Source organism: Cryptomeria japonica, chromosome 6 (genome assembly GCF_030272615.1).
Source record: "Cryptomeria japonica chromosome 6, Sugi_1.0, whole genome shotgun sequence".
Taxonomy (NCBI): Eukaryota; Viridiplantae; Streptophyta; class Pinopsida; order Cupressales; family Cupressaceae; genus Cryptomeria; species Cryptomeria japonica.
In genome coordinates this window covers 42302126-42317843 of record NC_081410.1, presented here as the reverse complement: position 1 = coordinate 42317843, position 15718 = coordinate 42302126, and positions in this window count along the sequence as shown.

Genomic DNA, 15718 nt, shown 5'->3' with positions numbered 1-15718 from the left:
TGTTGTGGGCAACTTTAGGAGTAGCTCAATAGTGGGTGTGGATACAACTTATTAATGTAACAAAATGAACTATAAGTTGGTTGCAACCAAGACTCTTAACTACACAAATTTACTGAAAATACATTAACAACTGAAGATTAAGAATAATTATTAAACAACAATAAATAATAGAAAGAAGAGAGTCTCACATTACCTCAAGTGGCCCTTTCTCGAGGAATGTAATCTCTATGAAGAGTAATAGTACACTTGAACTCACAAAATAGTAGTAATCCTTATCATTATTAACTCATGTTCTAAACAACCAGATAGTAAGTATGTAGAAGATCTAGCTAGAACACGATCTATATTGTTTGCATCATATATTCAACTGATAGATACAAGTTTAAACTAATGTTTAATAGTAGGAGAATATTCTAACTGAAATGATAATTTCCCTATTTAAAGCATTTGAAGAAAGCATGTCATTAAGTTCTTCCAACTGACTCTAGCCAAATGTTGCTTCTCCTAACACTGCGATGACTTATTCTTAAGAAGAAAAATAGACTAACAGATTAACACTACAGGAATCTATTTCATAACAATTTATTTTATTGAATAGTAACACATAAGTATGAACAATATTGCTAAATTAATTCAATATTAATGATTCACAACTTTGTCAATTTTCATGATACATTATTTCCTCAATATTTTCTAAAAAGACAATGTCAAGAAGGACTCTTCTTCAACCGAGACTCTGTGTCTCAACATTTCTTCTCTAATGCATGCTAACAAAGTTCCTCCTTCTTTGATTGCGGATGGAACTAGGATATACTAACCACAGCCAGCTCACATTTCTTGATGCATGTTAGTTCTAGTAATGACAATGATCTACATAAATCAACATTCATGACATTTAACAACATAGTCTCCATTAAAATGCATCACATCTCCATACCAATATACCATGTGTATATTTATTATAATGAGTAGTAATGTGCTTCTAATGATGACTAACAAATATAATCAGTGTGATGATAAGCTTATAAAAGTCTATTAAAATTGAAGGAAAATAAATAAACTCGAGATATTAATGGGACTCATCACACTCCCCAACTTTAACCCTTGCTTGTCCTCAAGAAAACCATTCTCTAATATTGAGACCTAAAACATGTATACTATAATCTATTGTTTGGGTAACTCCAGAAGTCTGATTGCAATAGAAACCTCTGTCATAAAAAATGTTACTGCAATGCTCCCTTTCTCTTTCTGGATTGATTGCTTTATTCCTTTTCTAATGTGGCACTAGGTAAAGAAGGAGTGGATTAATGGAACTTGAGTGGTAGAAATTTTATTCCTTTGTCCTCTGCAACTCTCATGTAGCTTTTAGCTCTTAGTTCTAGGGAAATGAATTTTACAATGAATGGGTTTCTTTCCGTTTAAGTTCTTGGGGAAATTCCATCCATTCGTGTTGAATATGCTCTAGAGTTTGTTCCTTTACCATTCCATTTACAAGTACTCTAAATGTTTGATACTCTTGTCCTCTGAGTTCTTAAATTGTTGCTATCACCGCCATCCTATTAACCATTTTGAACCATTTCATTGCTATCTCATTTGGTTCTTCCCACTTAGCTCTTGTCTTCAATGGATGTGTCTTTTCTCATTCCTAATACTGCTGATATAATTCTGCATGCTCTTTCTCATTCCTAAGATAATATGTGAGTGTCTTGAGTTGTAGGTCTCCCAAATAGTATAAAGGATTCCATGTGGTGTTGTAGGGAACAACTAGATTGTGTAGGCAAAAATCGCGCATCTAGTCTTGTGTATTTGAATCAACCTTAGAATAAGAAGTTAAAAATGACCACGATGATACAATAGAGATTGGAAAATTATTTAACAACTGACTAATTTGAAAACATGGAAATTTCTCTTGCAATTATAAAGCATATACCCGGGCAAGAGGGCGTAAACTTCTCAATTGGTTAGCAAAATCAACCATCTAAGTCAGGTTGCCAGTCAATTTCTCGACCTTTGCATTTTTCTCTTCTAATTTTGCCTCATACCTTTCCTAAAGCAATTATTTTTCCTTATTTTGTTGTGTTTTATGCCATCCAAACTTCAATTGCTACTTCCATAGGGCATATCCAAGTGTTACTGTGGTTATTGGTGCGGTTACATCCTTGCCTTGCACAAGAGGATGTCCCTTTCTTTGTAGCTCAATGATAGCCATATTGGCTAAGTTCTATAATTCAATCCCTTCTTGCTACTGCAAAGCGATTTGTGTTTCCAGTTCCTACACCTTGCCCTTCAATCCATTTTATCATTCTCCAAACTCAGTCAATTATTGTTCCAAAAAAATTATTTTCTCCAAAGTTGTGTGTAGCTTTACTTTTTATTTTCCCTCTAGGCTATACTCAAAACCAATAGAAATGTCTGGTCCTAGTTCTTTTTTATTATCATCATCAAATTCCTCCATAGGCAAAATGACCCCCTATTCCATAGGACTAGGCCTTCTTGTAGGTATTTTGTATTTTTCTAAGGTCAAAAGGATTCTCATTTTCCATTTCTAAGTCAGAATCGTACTGATTAAGTCCCCCTTGTTCCTTCTCATTCACAACCTCTGCTTCAGGCTTACTTGCATCCCTACTATGATTTCTTTCCTTTGTTAACATGTATTCCCTCTTGGAGTCAGTGTTATCCACATGTACAGTCTGTTGCATTAAGATTCCCTATTCTACTAATGATTTCTATTTACTGAGATGATTAGAATGCCTCCTAGAATCTTGTTTCTCCAATGTCCCCTTATTCCTTAATTTTTGTTGCCTAGATTAGTTTTTAGGTTTTGAGACTTCAAATTCTTCTTCTCACTTTCTATATTCTACTTTTCCTATGAATGTTTTATGAGACCCCTCCAAAACCCTTTGTCTCTTTGTCATACGTTCTTCTCTTCACGATTCAACCCTTAACCCATTTTGTTTCAAGGTAGAGGAAGAGACAGATCCCTTCCTTTTATTTGCAAAATACTTTTTCTTTAAGGTTGAGGAAGTAAATGTTTTAGAAACTGTAGGTGCATCCTATGATGTTGTTGGTGAAGCCATCGACTCATTTTCACTAGCAATTCCTTGCTCTATATTCTCTTCTTCATCCACAATAGGGTTTCAAAGGGGTGAGGAAGAAACATCTAATTTTTATGTCAACCCCTGAGGTTTCCCCTACTAGGGTTTTACTCTCTTTGTCCTTAGGTGCTCATTCTTCCTCAATTCTAACAAGTTCTTCTCCAGTATCCCTTATTGGCTCTAGAACATTTCTTAACAACCTACTATGAATATTTCCCCATGTCTGAAAGTCTTCCCATGTTACATTTGGAAACTAAAAAGATAGACTTCTCTTAACTAACAAAAGAACCAAAAAATGGTGGAACAAAGAAGTAGGTTTTCTTTTCTTCTTGTATTTTATTGCCATGGTAGTAAGCATGTGATGCAAATAGTTGGGCACATTAACTAGTCTATTGTACCTCAAATGACTTAGCAATTTAAAATGAATAGTATATAACATGGAATGTTTCCCATCATAGGTAAAGTATCTGATAACTTTATAGCAACTATAGATTGGGAAATCGGGTAAATATATCACATGACAACACATACCAGACACAACAATAAAATATATCTTTATTCGCACATAAAATTATTACAGAGGAGAAGACTAGAGATGGTCAGCCAAGGATTACAATAGATCTGACTATACCGTACTACCTTCCTTGGCGGTACACAACATATTTAAAGTACCTGACGGTTGGCGAGAGGAACACAACCATCAACCAACCGGCACATTAACTTCTCGAGAGTGAAAACACACTTAATACAAACAATTAATACATTGGTAGATAACAAATATTATCAAATATAACAATAGGCATTTTATGACAACTACATCATTCCCCCAAAAGAAAAATTCATCTTCCAGATGACAAGTAAACATCAAGTAACATTGGGGAAGATTAATGATAGACAATGATTTGGACTAGACAACCTCAACTTGTAGTGTACCTGCCAAATCAAATGGAGCTTTGGAGGCAACACCCCCAATAGGGGTTTGGGAGTAACACTCCCAGTGGGGTCAAGGGGCAATGCCCCTTGTGGGGTTGAGGGGTAGCGCCTAGGGTGTCACAACTCTCAATTTAAGACCTTTAGAACCACACAAAACTCCATGGCACGCATCATTGTTCTGATTTTTGAAGATGCTAGAAGCAATACCGATGAAGCCAGAGAAGAGCTTTAAACAACATAAGCAACATGTTTTGAAGAAACCACTTTGTCATGTACCACAAAGAAAACATTTTGTCGAGTGGTGAAAGAGTTTAGCATCTACCAATAACTGTGTATGGTAACCTAAGGAAGTCGCACAAGCTCTTGAAAGTTTCTATCAAGACGTGTGATGGGAAAGATTATGCTAAGGTGTACAATGTCACAATTGAAGTACTCTATGTGTCTGTTGATATGAGTTTGTACTCCAAAAATTTGATGGTGTCGTATGTAAATGAAATGTTGATACTATCATACGTGATGAAGATTCCATATGGGGATTGAATGTTGGTACTTGTGTATGGGAATGACATGTTGGTGTTGTTATATGGGATGAATGGACCTACAATTAAGTACGAAATAAGGGATGTGATGTCGTATGAGGTGTATACTTAAAATTTGTATGGACAACCCAATGACCGATCTGAGGTCCATATGGTTACTCTACAAATATATTGTATGGTTACTCCACAAATATGTTGTATGGTGACACATATGAAAGGTCATATTATGATATTCTTGCAACACAAGTTAATTTTTATGGACCAAGGTCATACACTTGGAGAGAAAAAGATTTTTCATGCTCATACACTTGTTAATTGACATCGTACTCTTGGAATTGGTACCCATATGTGAGATGGAGGTTGTGCCAATAGTGGTCATACAACCAAGGTTGTTCCCAAATGATATGATTCTCACCACATTGGCCATAGCATAATAACTCTCACACATTTTTCTTTATAGTTGGTGGCCTCATTATGTCTTGACAATCTTTCTTTTATAAGGTTTACTTTATAATGTGGTATCATATTTTGTCGTACGATATGAAATGGAGATTGTACATGAGAAAGATGATATTGTCGTACAATACCCACATGGATTTCGTACGGCCTATGTGATTCTCATGCTAACTAAGAGCCCCTCGTATGGTAGTATACTTGCATACAATGCGACTCTATACAGGTATGATTTCCATTGGTGCAGGCTCCCTTGTTCATGTCGCCTTAATTCTTCCTTCGTGGGATTTTCCCTTCCACTTTCTATCTTTGTACTATCAAATGTATCATCCTTAATTTTACATGCTTTTATCGGTTACTCTTCACTAAGAGTTATAGCTTCAAGAAAATTACATTTTGGAAAAAATGCCTCGTAGTCCTCCATTTGCTAGTGGAATAGTCCATTCAAGAAACTCATCTCATCTTCAGAGCAATATTTCAATTTGAGCACCCCTTTTTCATTAGGTTTCATCATTTCCCATCCTTCCTCCATCCCAAAATATCCAGCCTCAGACTCTAAGTTAGAAGTTGCCAATTCTTCACTTATCGCCTGGTTGCTCAAGTCAATGACTTGCTTCCTCCCATTACTCTCGATCAATAGTGTGTTTTGCTTCCAATTATGATTTACCTTGGTAGTAATCAACCATCATCTCCCGAGTAGTTCATTGTACACCTTCTTCTATAACAAGATGACTACGAAGTCCAATAAAATTATTGTCCCAATCATTACTTTATGTGCCATCAATGTTCCCAATAACTTGATGTTATGTTGGTTGGCACCTACCAAGTGGAATGTCGACGAACAGAGTGTTGGTCTTCCAAGGAATTTCCAAGTGTCTTTTGGCAGTACATTTACTCTCAAGCCTCCATCAACTATGGTGCTCATCAACTTCTTCCCCATTATTTCCATCTCAACAATTGTTGGCTTTATCCCGATGCTCACCGTTAGCAATATTGGATCATTGGCCTCATTCCCTTCACTAAGCTAACTCCTTTAGAACTTGCACACAATGTTAGCACCTGCAATACCTTCAAATTGTTAGTCCAAATTGGGGGCTCAAAAGCCTAAATTTTTCTTTGAGGTTACAATTTTTAGCTCTTTGTCCGAGACAAAAGCGCTAAAAACACCACATTTGCGCTAAAATAAATGACAGAAGCACTAGAACAAAATAATTGCACTAAAAGAAATGACAGAAGTGCTAAAGTAAAATAATTGCACCAGAATAGGATTTTGCCAAAAACACCAAAAATCCAAACAAAAGCGCAGAACTGCATGACAAAAGCGCTAAACCGAGACTTGTTCGTGGAAAATCTGCAAGTTTCAAAAAATTTAATAAATGTTTCAACTTGTTAGTATGGAATAGAACATAGGCCCCACGGTGGGTGCCAAAATGATGCACATGAAAGGGGACAAGCAAACAATAGCCCAAAGAGTTAGTTATTGTTAGTCTCAACCAAAAACCAAATAAGCACAACAAACTCTAAAAACCTTCAAATACATATCAAAGGAGATGAAAAGCAAGCAAAAGAAGCATAAACAAGTGAAAGAGTAAGAATACTCCATAAGATACTCCCATTGTGCTCTTGATATCTCTCCCTTGTTCTTGTCCTCTCCAAGATCCAAATTCTTTCTTGAGTGTAGCTCTCAGTTTTAGCATGTAGCCATGGATGCCAAATGAAGGATTGAATAGTTGCAAATAAACTCCTATTCCTATGAAAATGACCAAATGGAATTACCATGAGAAATATAAATGTGAGTATGTATGCCAACATAATAACAATGCTTAAAATGCTTCCTCCTTCGCTTGAGGACAAGGGTTCCTTTTATAGGCAAAATGAGTAATTGAAGGGTCAAGATTGACCCGGCTTAGCAAGGGCTAGGATTGCATGAGGAGAGCTTGATCCTCAATCCATATTTGCAACTTCCACCAATGCAATGGTAACAAGTGGCATCATGAGAAGGCTTGAGAGGAGAAGGAAGAAGCATTAAATTCCTGAAGAGACATGATGGTTACCCTAGGGGGTTTGGTTAGGGTTAGGTTAGTGGATAAAGCTTTTATCCAAGGGATAAATGAATGTGCAAGGATTAAAGGGTAACCACGGTCAAAGAATTGAATGCTTGAAGAGACTTGAGGGTTAGATAGATGGTTGAGTTATAGGAAAAGTCTCTAACCAAGGGTCAAAGGTGGGTTAGTTAGATTAAAGCCTTTAAGGCTTAAGAAGACTTTGGGGGTTAACTTGTGGAAGGGAGAAAGCTTTTAATGTTTTTGAGAAGTGACTCATCCCTAATCCCCTAGTTTTAGGAATGTGCAAATGTTTAGAAGGGGATTAGGCTAAATTAGAAAGGATTAGAAGAATTTAGAAGAAGGGTTAGTGTTCAGGTGGGTTTTGTAGGAGAATGCAAGTGGGTGAGAATAAATAGGATTTAAATAGATGTTTATTTATTTAAATGTGCTTGTGAATTTTGAATTTCATTTAAATAAATCTTAATTTTTATAAATGAGAATAAGGGTGATAAAGAATTAAATGCTTTAAGACTTGAAGGAAGTCATTAAAGGCTTAAGAGGACTCTAGAAGGAAGCCATCAAAGGCTTGAAGACTTTGAAGGAAACCATTAAAGGCTTGAGAATACTCTAGAATGAAACCATTAAAGGTTTGAAGACTTTGAAGGAAGCCATTAAAGGCTTGTAGACTCTAAAATAAAACCATTAAAGGCTTGAAGACTTTAAAGAAAGTCATTAAAGGTTTGAGTTGATTGGTTTTGGGTTAACCTTTGGTTTAGGAATGTGCAAACCATTAAAGGGTGATTAGGCTAATTATAGGGGTTTAGACATGATTAGGAGGAAGGTTAACTTGCAACTTGCATTTTCTAGAAAGTGCAAGTGGGGGAGGGATTTTAGGAATTTAAATAAATATTAATTTATTTAAATGTGAGAAAGAGAATTTTAGGGATTTAAATAAACATTAATTTATTTAAATGTGAGAGATGGGATTTGGAGATTTTAAATAAATATTAATTTATATTTAAATGTGAAAGAGGATTTAATTAAACAAATATCATTTATTTATTTAATTAATGGTTTGAATTTGGTTAAGTGAATTAAATCAAATAAATTAAGTAATTTATTTAATTAATAGGAGAAGAGGGTTGGGATGAATTAATTAAATATTAATTTAATTAATATAAGAACATTATTTCTTTAAACAAATATTAAATACACTATAAAATAAATGTGTTTTTGATGAAAATCAAAGCAACGACAGTGCACGAGAATAGCTCTCCTCTGTACCTTTGGGTATATCAAACCTTGGTTTTCAAGGCTGGGAGACCTCTTAATTGAGTTTATACCCCGATGCGCCGAACGGATCCCTTACTAGTGTCGGTTAAAATAGAAGCTACCCGATTCACCTTCAAAAGGGTGATAATCTTCGTGCAAGAGAGATAGTAACTCTCCCAAGACATGTGCCATATCGTGCCCCTATTAGCATTTGGAGTCGGATAATACGGTATTGAGAATCCATTGCATGAGAATCAGCGGCCGTATTCTGATTAGCTATTGGGTGTGTACCTAAGTCAGCAAGCAAATGTTTTCATTCTCAACCAACTTCCTTAGGGTTTAGCTTGATTGAGAGTCACTTATCACATCATGTGCTTGCATGGTATTCATCCCTAAATTGAAAAATCAAACACTTAAAGCTGGAAGACATAACCAAAACATTAAACTTCAGTTATCAAAAATTCAACCAAACAAATATTTTTATCTTTGTCAGGTTATCTGTCGTACGAGTTAGGATCTCTGTCGTACGAGTCTGTTTGCATAAACTCTTGTGTCGTGCTACACAACCTTTTGTGTCGTACGAGTCAGTTGTTTTGTCGTATGGTTCATAAAAGTGTGTCGTACGAGTCTCTGCTTTTTATATGAAAACTTTTGTTTTGTTGTAAAAACTCATATCTTGTGTCATTATAAGCTGCATATCTTGTCGTACGAAACTCTGCATTTGTCAGTCCAGAGTTGTGTCTTACATGCCTGCTTCAGATTTATCATTTCTGCCTGATCAATCTGCAGTAAATATAAACACATGTTATCTGTCAGTCTATGCTTAGATTGTCTGCTTGGTTTGCTTAGTCAAGTTATCACCCATCAAAATCAGACTTTAGAAAATATACACCTCAAGATTTTCAAAGTGTTCACCCCCAACAAGTTCAAAATCTAAACATCTCAAAGTACATTATCACCCTTTTTGATAAACTGATCACTCAAAAATAGTTTCTCATCAGGATCAATCATCCTTTATCACAAAACTGAAACATTTGGTGAGGATAATCTTCTCCCACATCGTAGGATATATCGTTCCTACTGGACTTGGTTCTTATCAAATCATCATCATTGCACTCCTAAACCGAAGATCGAAAAAATTGCAAACTTTTAAACACTTGAACCATCTTTTAGTGTCATTTCACTCTATTGCCTTGAAATTGACTTTTGATCACTTATCAAAACAACTTTTAGACAATCAAACCCCTGAAACAGAAACAGAAACATTTGGAATAGCGGAAAATCATATCAACATGACATACCAAAGCAAAATACAAGTAACAAGTCAACATATCAGAGCAATCAAACAAGTTCAAAATCAAAATCCAACTATGTTAAAACCTCACAAGGATTCAAACACATCTCAGAAGAAAGGTGGCTCTTTTATGCACCTCTTAAAGATATCCCTAAAGGATTTGGCTAAAGAAGATCAAAATCGTACACCTATGTCTAGCAATGGCTCAAACCCCAATAAGCAAATTGACTCTCTAAAACCGTCTATTCCTACACCTCCTGAAAGCTTGCAAGAATATTCCATAGCATCATCACCAAACAATACATCCAAAGCTAAAGTTCTCCAAGGGATATCCATAATTACCATCAAACCTATTTTAGAGGATCCTATTCAAAGCTCATCTCCTTTGTATCCAAGCATTAATTCATTGTGAAATCCCCATAACACTCCCTTGCAAATTTAATTCCTCATTCATAGAACGCTTGCTAAACGTGTCCTAATAGATGTGGGAGCTAGCTTGAACATTTTCTCTTTGAGTCTTGTCTGTGCTCTAGGTTATTCAGAAGATGCAATTGATCCCAGGAAAAAGATAAAAAATCAAAGCCTCTGGCGAAGAAGAACATTACTCTAAAGGAATGGTGACATTACCCCTTAGAGTGGGACCTTTTCAAAAAGAGACAGCATGCCAAGTTCTAGACTTGGACCTACCATACAATATACTCTTGGGGAGACCATGGATTTAGAACATACAAGCTATTACATCAACATGTCATCAGTACTTAAAGTTTCCCTACAATGGGAAGGAAATCACAATATCAGCAGACTCAAATCCATTGCAGTGTAATAATTTGAAATCAGCTCAAGAGGTCATTGTTTCACATAACAGAGAGGTAGCAACTTCAAGCACACAATCCAAGGAATAATCATTTACATCAATTTTGTCAAACATGGAAGAACAAATGCAGCTAAAAGATTGAGGGAACAGATAATATTTGCTATCATGGAAAAACAAACAAGAGCAACTTCAAATTGAGAGGGATGAAGAAGCAGATATAGTAGTCAATATAGTTCACATGTATGTAGGACAAATGCTAGGAACTAGACCACTTGAATCAGAATCACATTCGACTGACATGGACTTAACTAAGGACGATCAAGATTTTCTTAGATGAGGTCATTCTAATGAGAGTATCGCTCTAGACATGGAAATACATACTGAAAGCCCTAACATCTCTATTATGACCCCTAATATCTTTGAAACTATTCAACCTGAAGATCCTTTATCCTTAAGCTATCCTGAACCTATGGACTGGGAAAATGAAGGACATACTGTTACTGATACCTTTCCAAATGACCATGCCATATCCTTATATCTTAATGAAATCAAACCTGCAACAACTTTCACCAGGGATTCTGCTAACGTATCTTTGAGTTAAGTGGGTGTTAAATCTCCTAGTCGCAAAAGTGAAAATCAAGAAAACAATATCAGGTCTAATGCTGAAAACCATTTATTGGCAACATTGGACCAAGAAAAAGTAAAAATAAAGGACGTATCTAACGGTAAAAACCTTCTCAAGGCACCGGAAGATGGGAGATTTGACACCTTACCTGAATGTTATCAAGAGAAGTTATCTATCATAATAGCACCAGCAGAGGTAGTTATCATTGGCACAACTGGTCTACATCCAGCAACTTCTCTATCAGAACCAACAAGGCAAAAATATTTAGAACCCTTCAAAAGGTGGCAAGTAAATTTGACCTATTCATATATAGACATTCTAGGGTTCGATCCATATCTTACAATGCATCACCCAAATATCAGTCCAGGAGTAGGCATCAATAATAGAACACAACATGGATCAGGAGTCGGTATTCTATTCATCACAACACAAGGTCATACCATCCCAAAAGCATACAAATTAAGCTTTCCATGCACAAACAATATAGTAGAGTAGGAAGCATTAGTAATAGGCATCAAAATGGCTATAGAATGGAACATTAAACAACTTCAGGTCTTTGGAGACTCTCAGCTTGTCATTAATCAAATCAATGATGACTATCAAACAAAACATGACAAACTCATGCCTTACAAAAAGATGGTGGATGATATCAAGAAATACTTTGTAGAAATAACATTTGAACAGATTCCAAGAAATGATAATGAAGCAGCAGACACCATGGCTACACTTGCTTCTCTATTAAAAACACAAGAAAATCAACAACGTTATGAATTCCTGGTTGAAGAGTTGTTTCATCCCGCCTTTAACTGTCCTGATTCCCGAACCATTTGTCAACTTATTGGACATTATTCCTCCCACTATGGACAAACTTACACATACCTAAAAGATAATACCTTACCTCCTAACTTATCAAAAAACCAAAAGAGAAACTTTATTTGCCAATCATCCCATTTTACTCTCGTTGTAGATACCTTATTTAAACGAAGTCTAGACGGTACTCTCTTAAGATGTTTCAAACAAGAAGAATATGAGAGGGCCTTACATGAAGTCCATAATGATATTTGTGGCACTCATTCAAGTGGTCTTACCCTTTCAAAAAAACTCATACGCTTGGGCTATTATTGGCCGACTATGGAACGAGATTCTTTTAAAATAGCAAGAACATGCAAACAATGTCAAATCCATGGGAACTTGATCCATGCACCAGCACAAGAACTTCATGCTTTAGCAACATCTTGGCCTTTCTATCAATGGGGTCTTGATCTAATAGGAAAGATAAATCCTTCTTCATCTAATGGTCATAAATTCATCCTTGTAGCTACAGAATATTTTACAAAATGGATTGAGGCGGTACCTCTAATCAACATCACAGGAAAACAAATTGTTGCATTTATCTTAAATTATATCATCTGTCGCTATGGAATACCAATGACCATTATCACTGATAATGGGAGACCATTCAAGAATCAGGATGTATAAGAGCTATGCGAGAAGTTCAAAATCCAGCATAGATTCTCCACACCATACTATCCATAGGGAAATGGGCAGGTAGAAGCATCTAACAAAACTATTCTAAAAATTATCAAAAAGACAGTGAATGATGTTGGGAAAGATTTGCATATTCAACTAAACCCTTCTCTATGGGCCTACCGTACCAGTATCCACACATCGACCAGTGCCACACCTTTCTCTCTTGTATATGGATCAGAAGCTATATTGCCAATCAAAGTAGAGATACCCTCTCTACGTGTATCACTAAAAGGACTCATCCTAGATGAAGAACAACGAGTATCTAGACTGCAATAGTTAGAACTGATTCATGAATGAAGACAAAATGGCTTTGATCATCTAAAGGTATATCAACAAAGAATCTGTCGGAGCTATAATCATAAGGTCAAATGATGAATATTTCAAGTGGGAGAACTAGTGCTAAAGGAAAATCCACGCAATCAGACAAATCGAGAAAAGAAAGAAAAGTTTGAACCAAACTAGTTAGGTCCGTTTGTGGTCACAACAGTATTTGGGTCAGGAGCATATCAGCTATCAACACAAGATGAAGATCAGCTAAAGGAACCTATCAATAGCATGCACCTGAAGAAATTCTATGTCTAAAAAATCAGAAAAATAAAAAACAGTTAAAAATCATAAGAAAAAAAATAAAAAACAGTGAAAAAATTAGAAAAAAAAAAAGTGAAAATCCCCCAAAAATCAAATATCAGAAAAAGTGCAATAAAAATAGATGGTGAAAACCTAGCAAACAAGCACTATCTGTTTGCTAGCTCTTCCATCTATTAATTCATGCATTCTTTCTGCTTGCATTCATTCTTCCATCAGCGCTATCCATATCCATCATAAGCTTTGTACATACTCGGGCATCGCAGCTGCTCTCTCACCATGGTTTGGATCATTGGATATATCATAACAACTTTGTTTCTAGGCTTGGGGCAAAATACTACACCTAGCTGGGGGCAAAACTCTTGTTCATTTTGAGCTTAATCAAACAGGTAGAACAACAGTTAGACAACTCTTATCAAGCGAAAACTGAGACACATCCAACATTGAAAATGAGATCAAACTATCAAATATCAAGTTATCACAAAATCAATCTAAGCACATCACACACTTTTCAATGGATAATATCTTTTTGAATAATGATTTTAACATGATTGTTCAACTTTTCTATATTGTTTTTCGCTATCATGATTTCTGAGTGCCTCTAGGATGTCTTTGACTAGAGGAACAAGGAAGAAACATGATATTTTTCTTGTCTACTATTTGAAAATTAATCATTAATATGTGCAAATTTGTCTCGGGACATGATCATCAGAGTATCATTGAAGACATTTCTGATTTCCGTATTGAAAGGATTAATACTGCATGTTTTATGCAAGCAACACTCAGGTCATCTTGGTTCAATTATACCTCGATGCTTGTGCTAACTTGCTATATCAAAATATAAGAAAGTAGTGCTCAGGTCATCATGGTTTAATTATACCATCGATGTTTGTACTCACTTCCCACATTTCAAAATCTCAACGATGACAAAAACGCAAAATAATCCAATGACTGGTCTGATCGTAGCTTTGCATTCCATTGCATTTTCATTTGCATTTAGCTTGCATTTCATTCTTGGATGGGATCCCGCACGCTCCTTTTATCTAAGCTTAAATCTATCATAGGAATCATCAAAGTATCATCACAAGTGTATATGCAAGCAAAATGATGACTCATATCTCTTCAGATATTATTGACCCAACAAAAATCTTATGCTATCTCCCTCAATAGAATCAACATTAGCATATCCAAAAATTTCTGCAAATTGATATCAACAAATTGTCAGTTCTTTATCTAATCAACCTTATCAAATCAAATCAATCAATCAGACCTAATCAATTCTATCATGTCTTATACAGGATGTATCTTTCCTGAAACCAGATGTTCTGATCATGTCTTATACATGATGTATTTTTCTTGAAACCAGACGTTCTGAATCATGTCTTATACAGGATGTATCCTTCTTGAAACCAGATGTTCTGATCATGTCTTATACATGATGAATCCTTCCTGAAACTAGATGCTTTGATCATCGTTGTCTTATATAGGATGAATCCTTCCTGAAACCAGACTGAATCTAATCAATCAAGATTTTTCAATCTTACCAATCTAAACAATCAAGCTAAATCGAAGAACTCGCAAATTCATCAACCACAGTTGCAGAGATCAAATCAAATCTATCGGGATATCAATCTCGCAAAAACTCCAAAGATCAGTTATCTCAATTGATCTCCCAAGGGGGGCATCATCATACTAGAATTTAGCAATCAAGAGCTGGGGCATCCTATCGAACCAATAACATCATCAAAATGAGATTATTCTTTGAATCAATGCGTCATCACACCTAGCTTCAAAGAGGGGCAAAATGTATACACCTAAAAATGATCTGAAGATAATTAATTAAATAAGCAATTATTTAATTAATCCTCCTTCCCAATTTAATTGAATTCATAAGCAATTTGATTAAATTTCCCCTTTTCATCTACTTGTTAATAAATCTAAGGATTTATTTTAATAAGGTTCATTTCAATAATCCCCTTTGATTAATTAATTCCCCCCATCAAAATCATTTCTTCTAAATCCTTTAATTAATTAAAACAAATCAAATTCATGAGTTGTTGAGATTAATTAGCCTTTTCCCAATATTTGAATTTTAAATTCAAATTCTCCTAACTTCTACCACTCCTAAACCTAACCCATTCTACCTACCCACATGTCCCCTTTCATCCAACATCTTCTAGAACCTTGTGACACTTGTCACTAAGTGTTCCCTTTCATCCAACTCCTTCTAGAAGCCTCTTGACACTTGTCACCATAGAGATGGCAAATGTTCCCTTTAATCCAACCCCTTTGCCATCCTCCTCCAATTTAACCATTGATATCTTCAGATCAATCTTGATCGTTGATTCTTGCCACCTCACCCCTAGCCTTTGGAAATATTATAAATAGACCTCATTTTGGAGCAACATGGGTCCCAATTTCATATCATTTTTGCATCCCATCTCATTCTCATCTTATACATTGTTACTATAGGCATCTAGCTTCTGGTTTATCATTCTTTAGCAATGTTATCATGCTCAATTTTATCTTAATT